Raw genomic sequence first — 8042 nt, 5'->3', positions numbered from 1 at the left:
ATCAGATGTTAATGCGAGGTAGAGCGAATTGCCACATGAAAATACAGTTAATATCTAGGAATAGACTTAGAAGTCTCCATGAGTGCATGGGTGAGGTATGGAATTTAAGGCTTGTAAAAATGTTAACAATTAGATTGAAATTCTTCCAGAAAGCTAAGTTATTGAAACCTGCGCATGTTAAAAGATTACCTATATGTTTCTGCCCTAATTCCATGCTCATTTGACTATGCCAAGCAGTAAACTGGATACAGCAGGCTCACAAAGCTGCCCAAAGTTGCGAGTTAAATTTGCCCACAAGTTAAATTATTTCTTGTTATCTGACAAAAAGACAACCAACATCTGAAAATAAGCATTGAGGCCTGTACATTATAGCTCATTTACCCACATGGTAGACAGTCAATTTTCCAAGTCGCAAGCTTGCCGATATTCGTTTTAGTGCTCATCAACTCAATCAAACTCAAATCATCAACTTAAATATGGAAAAAATGAGGCCAAATGAAATCATTGCAAAATTGAAAGAATATAATTATAATATGTCATTACTTATCTATTGGCACCTTATCAAAATGAGTGGAAAAAGATGGTAAAGAAGCCATTCTAAAAAACGAGATAGAAAGCGCGAAGGAAGGAGCAACAAAAATATACTGAAAATGATTAATATTAATAATTACGAATTAAAGAAATACATGACGTCAATGTCCAGATGAGGATTCTTGTTCTGTGTTTAAATGCAAGACAGGCATTGATAGATCTAATAGGCGGGGACTTAATTTCAAAATAAAAAAATACACTAATGACGGGTGGACTTGTGTATTGGGGGGGGGGGATAGAAGACTTGCCTTACATTTAAAATGCTTTGAATATGGCGGATATAATAAAAGCGAGTACATTGCAAGACTGGAAACGTGACGAATCACAAGTTACTTAAATTGCTTCCGACCACGTGAAGGAATTTACTAAAAATAGCAATCAAAGAATAAGATTAGCAGAATTAACGCTGCCCCCCCCCCCCCCCCCCCCTGAGGAGCGGTACCAAAAATAAAAAACACAATAAAGTTCACATTCGCAGAAATATCGTCGCACCTCACCCAAGAAGTGATGCTTGCTGAAATACAATTATGGACATAATATATACATACAATAAGAAAATAACGCCAGACTATAGCTAGACAATTTTAGTTTAGCCATCCCCGCGATTAGTTTAGCATCTATGTGAACTATAACTATACCGGGGGTCCCAAACCAGCGATTGACACTAGTACTAGTAAGCCTATATTAGGAAGGGTCTAAACACCGGTATCCAGTTTCGCGAGTTGTGAAAACCTAAACAACGGGCATCACTTCTCTGATCGGCTAATTTTGAAGACAGTTTTGTCAACTTATAGTGCCCGCGTTATTTTGTTTATTTTTTTTTATTATTTTGTGTCAATTTTATTTATATTTTAGAATTAGGAATAGGGTTGGGTTAGGATTAGGGTTAGGATTAGAGTTAAGTTTAGGGTAGCCGGTCTATATCACAACTTTCAAGTTGGTTTAAGTGGCTCATCGCGAAGCGCTTTCGCTTCAGGATAGTAAGAGCCACCACGTGTTCGAACCCCATAGATAATTTTTATGTTCCTCTTGCTTCTGTTTCTTGTATATTATTTGTTCATGCCATTTATCGTTGTTCTGTAAACTTTTGTTTATGTTCGCGAATAGAAATATTTTCTTGTTTGCATTGAAAATTGTTCTGTTAACTAATATTCATATTATACTATATTTGTCCTGTTACAGTTATGTTCGGAACTGACCTATGCAGAGACGAGAGCCGGATGTTTAGTGTTCAGTTCCGAAACTGGTCCGCGTCGTTTTAGACCTGCTTATTATCTATTAGCGCTATAGTCTTAGAGGCTATAACGAGAGTGTAAGCAACAGTACACCGATTGACAGGTGTTCCTGCACCAGTAGTTTCGCATCTCCGCGGAGCCCGGATGCTGCGCAGTAAAACTCCCCATGTTGTATAATCTCGATGCGTTGTCATCACCTTGCATACGCAGTCGCCTCACCTTGTTGTTGAAGAACATGCACGTAGCAGGAATGGAGCACCAATGGATCGACCTGAGTGACATGACATTGATACATTTACAATTATGGTCAATTCCCATGCCTCTAAGTTTTTCTTAAGCCAATCGCATCCGTTTGACGCCTTCCACACTACACGTTTCACACGAGTAAAGAATTTTACCGCCGATTCTGCCGGACGAAACCCTCCCGACTTTGACCTTAGCTTAAAGCACATGCGCACAGTGTTTAAACTGTCAAACGGGTGCTTAACACGTATTCAGCCATTAACACTAGCCTCTAGCGAACTATAGCCGCGTTACGAGTTGCCGCAGGCGGCCGGCCTACAGCGGCCACAGCGCCACAGCGGCCTACAGGCCTGCGCCCAAACTGTACGGGGCTATTTTATTCGCACGACTTTAAATTGAAAGCGGCCAACATGTTCTGTAGCATTTGCTGCTCTTACTTTACAAAGTCGACTCTTAACGGGCCAGATTCAAAAACCAATGCTTCATAACGCATCGATCGAATTAAATCATAAATACACAGTATATAAACAACATAAAATTTACAAAAGCAAACCATCTTCATCGATGTTGTAGTATGGCAACTTACGCCGCCAAAGACTGTAAGCTGTGTTGATAGAGCTAAAGATGGTACCATTCTTAAAGCGCTCGTACTGAAGCATAAGGCACATGACCTTATTGACACAGTTTATCAAAATATAAAAAACGCTTTTATTTAATTTTAAAATCACTTAAAGAAAAGTTTAGCTCAGCGTCTAGGCGTTATTTTTTTCAGACTAATTTTAGGATTATAATTACGCTACATAAAAAGTTCATGTTCAATCACATTAGAAAATATATATTAAAAAATGGGTTTAGAAGCTACTACGACATACAAGTTTGAACATACACGACGGGGCGCCACTCAATGCGCACGAATGATAAGTGCGCAAAACACTTTCAGCCAAGCGGCTACAGACTGGGGCGTTATCTTTAATTTATTTATTAAAAGCAAACGATTGTAATACTTATAGACGAACATATAGTTCAGATTATAATATGGCATAAACTTGCCCTAAAAAATGAATAGCGTTAGTTAATAGCATTTAGGTATAAATATAAATTGCACTTTTTGAATTAACCCTTGGTCGAAGTTAACGTGCACAAATAAATTGTCAAAAATACCCAAACTTTTTTCGGGTGCAGCCGCGTCTGCGGGTGTCATGGCGCCGTTCAAATTGCGTAGCGTTAATTGTAATTAAATTATAAACAATTAAATTATGATCTTGTAACACAATACGTGTGGGTATAGACGATTTGCTTATACAGGCGTATAGGACATGTTGTATGACAGTAAAATACTAGGAGCTACTGTCCCTTAACAAATTTACAGCTCATCAAAGAAAGCTGTGTAATATGTAAAATGTTGCATGATTGGGAAAGAAACATAGTGCGTAGACTCATTAAAATAAACTTTTCGAGCTGCCGACGGCCATGCAAATTAAGACTGAAAGATTATTATTGATGTGTAGAATTAGTACCAGAGCCGACACAGACTCCAGTAATGCGGGTAAACCGCAGATAAACCTCACAGATCCGCCAAATCGCAGATAAAACCGCAGAGCCCGGATAAACCGAGATTAAAACCCAGCAGCATCGCAAAATCCGCCAGTAAAACCGCAGATCTTCGATAACCCGTACCCTCAGATGCAAGCGGAGTTATAACGTCGGCATTTTGCGGACTAGTGTAGAATATGACAGTATTAAAACTGTATTATATATTATGCTTATTGCAAAAAGAATATTACATCACACATATTATTCTTATTACTATATTATAGATGTACACATTGATTAACGAGAATAATCAATTAGCAATAAATACGCAATTAATAATAAATTAATTAATAATTATTTTTAATATTTATTAATTAATAATTATTATTATTAATAATATTAATAATTAATAATTAATTAATTATTTAATTAAGCAATAAATTATATACGACAAAAAGCAATAAATACTCATATGCATGCGGCCGAGCTGCTACGCCTACTCCCTAACCCAACCCAACCCTAACCATATCATATAGTTACCAGGACGTTGCGCCGCAGTACCCTGGGAGACATCCACTGAGCCGCTAGCTAGACAATTTATATATCTAGAATAAACCATGCACGTTGCAGTCAGTAGCAGCTCGATGTTTTAGCATTGATGTCAATTGGCTATAAATCCGGTGGTGGCAGTATATTTTTGACAGAGTGGCTATATGCCCGGCAGCGGCATAAATCTGACGGTCTGCGGGACACCGGTCTTCGATTTTCCTACAATTCCCGGCAGTTTTTAATTTTCAGCGGTTATCTAAAGTAACAAGGGTTAGGTATAGGGTTAGAACCTCACGGGCATAAGGATTTAATCGGAAGACCGTAGCCCGGCTGCCGGGCAGTTTTTTTATTTAGCACAGCGTAATTTTTTAAACCGTCTGACGTTGCATTACACAACTGATCATTATAGAACCATGCATTTTGTAATTGTTGTCAATAACTGTAAAAATGCAATATTTTCATGAACGTGAGTGAATAAATTTTTAACTAACAGTTTTCTCAAACGAAATTTGCCCATTAAAGATATAGCATAACACGGTTAACTCACGGGTATTAAAACGACGATAATTGTGTTCACTTGGCACTTTGTTCTCCTATTTCGTCTGATCGCTTTTCTAGGTCTTGCAATATAGCTGAGACGAGTTAATCAATGTTGACTAGTCACAGATAACGCAGTGTGTGCATGGCCTGGTGCCATCTTCGCGCCGTTAGTTTGCCGTGCTGGTGTTTTGAGCATAAATCATTGCTTCGAAACCACCCATTGTCAAACTCAAAATGTAAGAGTAGATTGTAGCAGAATTAAATTTGCATATTACTCAATCTGCTTATTATGGAGTATAATAGTTACTATACTGAATAGTTATCGCAGCCTACCTGTCCAAAACTCTAACGTACAACGCTGACTGCACGCCCGCAGTTTCATTTGCCATATTTGCCTAATGCTGCTGCGCTTTACGCGCAGCGCTACTGCGGTAATTCCAGACCGGTGCCATCTCAGACCGTGACACCGGACCACAAAACCGACGCGCGCTAGCGAGTTCAAGTAAAAAATGGCTGCCCAATAGGAATTGCAATGAGTTACTATGCTCGTTGATTTATATGCTCTGCCTAGGGTGCCACTTTCCCCCGGGCGTAGGAGGGAGGGTGCCGCACGTGGCAGCCACTAGTCACTTCGTACACTTCGTCATTCACAGTCATACTTCCGCTGCTGAGACATGGCCTATGCCTTATTTTCCCTAACCCTACAACCCCAACCTACCCTAATCCGATAACTATAACCGCTGCCCTAACCCTAATCCTAACACTGTGTGCTGGCACACGTAGCGCGCACCCTCTGCCTATAGGTCCACCGTCCACTATATATCAAAATATATATCTATGTGTCAAAATATAATTAAAACACAACTACCAAGTTGTAATCAACCTACTATGTATATTATATATATATATATATATATCATTAGTAATATATATACTATATATAATATACAACATTAATAACAAATAATGTGTAAGTGGGAAAGGGTAACGAAAAGTGGCACTGGGAGTGGGAGTGGAAGCTAGGGGGAGGTGAGGAGATTTTTTAAAAGTGTAAAATCGGCCGAAGAAACTTATTTTGGCTGGCAGCGGCCGGTGACCAGTGACGCGAGCGCAATTCTGATGTACATTAATTAGCATAGGAAAGGGACTGTGTTGGGATGCTGCAGACATAGTGAAAATTCTATGGCGGATTTTATCATGCACATCTCTTCAGGGCACACTTCTGCCCGTGTTGCTTACGAGAGCAGCAACGCAGCTGGGTAACGTAACAAAAATAACAATAGCAACGTCATCATGCAATTAACAACAACGCTGAAAAACAACAACGACAACAACAGCAGCAGCAGCAGCAGCAGCAGCAGCAAAAAGCTAAGGAATGAGTTCAAGTTGTAGGTCGACACTGGTTTTATTAACCGAATATACATGTCCGCAGCTCTCTCGCTACCGGTCGACCCCGGCCATCAGCGTCGGGTACATTCAACGAACTACGCACTACTACCACCGGCCGCCCCTCGGCTAGACCACGGCATCCGTATCATCATCATCGTTAGGGCCGAACCCCCTCCCATCCACTCACTGCGCGTCAACAGTGACGTCACGGGTCGTTTTTGCGTCGCGCAGCCTCGATCGATTATCGCTCGTAATCGATATAGCCTCCGATCGGATGAGCGACGGCAGCGACTCTCATCTTCGACGATCGAATTTCGAACAAATTTCGATCGAATTTCGAACGTCGATGCATATACGACGACACTGCCCACCAAAATGTCAAGAACTATAACGACTACAACGATGTCCCCTCTCCATCAGCGTAATGGTCCCACTGCGTAACAGTATAGCGTGCGAGAATGAATAATCATAACCGGTATGGTGCCGAATACCAAAGCAGAAACCTAGAATAACCCTCGTATCGCTGAAATGTTACAGTGCGAAGCCCAACGGCGACCAGTCCTAACAAATAACATAGCGCGTGCTAACGACACGTTAATATTGTACGTACTACACGTAATTATACAGGTATTCCATGTACGTTAATATTACACGTACAACATGTGACCGTATATATTATCTATTCTATACGTAAACATTACACGTGGAACATGTGACCGTATATATTATCTATACGATAATACTCTACGTACAACACGTTACCACACGTAATTTCGATATGTTCATATTATATTTACTACACATAATTATACACGTGATCGATACATTAATTATTATATGTATAACACGAGATCATGTAGCATACATAGTACACTACAGCGCAAGCGACATAGCTATTCTATCGGTAGAATGTATAGCGAGGCAATGGTGAGTGCAGTGGGCAAACCTGATCATGAATGACAGGGGTTATTTAATTAAGCAATAAATTATATACGCAAAAAGCAATAAATACTCATACTGCATGGGCGCTGCCTACGCCTACTCCCTAACCCCAACCCTAACCCTAACCATATCATATAGTTACCAGGGTACGTTGCGGCAGTACCCTGGGAGACATCCTCTGAGCGCTAGTAGACAATTATATTATAATAAACAATGCACGTTGCAGTCAGTAGCAGCTCGACTGTTTTAGCATTGTGTCAATGGCTATAAATCGGTGGTGGCAGTATATTTTTGACAGAGTGGCTATATGCCCGGCAGCCGGCATAATATCTGACGGCTGCCGGGCACGGTCTTCGATTTCCTAAATGCCCGGCAGTTTTTAATTTTCAGCGTTATCTCAAGTAAACAAGGGTTAGGGTTAGGGTTAGGAACTGCCGGGCATTAAGGAAATCGAAGACCGTGCCCGGCTGCCGGGCATATAGCCACAGCGTATTTTTTAACCGTCTCGTTTCATTACACAACTGATCATTATAGAAACCATGCATTGTAAGTTGTTGTCAATACCTTGTAAAAATGCAATATTTTCATGAACTGAGTGAATAAATTTTTTAACTAACAGTTTTCTCAAACGAAATTTGCCATTAAAGTATAGATAACACGGTAACTCCACGGGTATTAAACGACATAATTGTGTTCACTTGGCACTTTGTTCTCCTATTTCGTCTGATCGCTTTTCTAGGTGCTTGCATATATAGCTGGACGAGTTAATCAATGTTGACTAGTCACAGAACGAGTGTGTGCATGGCTATGTGCCATCTTCGCGGTAGTTTGCCGGTGTGGTGTTTTGAGCATAAACATTGTTCGAAACCACCCATTGTCAACTCAAAATGCTAAGAGTAGATTGTAGCATAATTATTTGATATCTCCTGCTTATTATGAGCTATAATAGTATAGTATATGTATTAGTTATCGCAGGCACTACGGTCCAAACTCTACGGTACAACGCTGACTGCCACCGCG

General features: G+C 40.2%; 1 protein-coding gene across 1 annotated transcript in view; it reads right to left on the bottom strand.

Annotated features, from left to right (window-relative positions):
• The window catches only part of LOC106814286 (xaa-Pro aminopeptidase 1-like), a 54818-nt gene that overhangs the window by 11595 nt on the left and 35181 nt on the right, over window positions 1-8042 (bottom strand). The gene's annotated exons all lie outside the window — the stretch shown is intronic.

Source organism: Priapulus caudatus, unplaced genomic scaffold (assembly GCF_000485595.1).
Source record: "Priapulus caudatus unplaced genomic scaffold, Priapulus_caudatus-5.0.1 Scaffold899, whole genome shotgun sequence".
NCBI lineage: Eukaryota > Metazoa > Priapulida > Priapulimorpha > Priapulimorphida > Priapulidae > Priapulus > Priapulus caudatus.
Note: the sequence above shows the minus strand (reverse complement) of the source record. Positions and strands in the feature narration are given on the sequence as shown.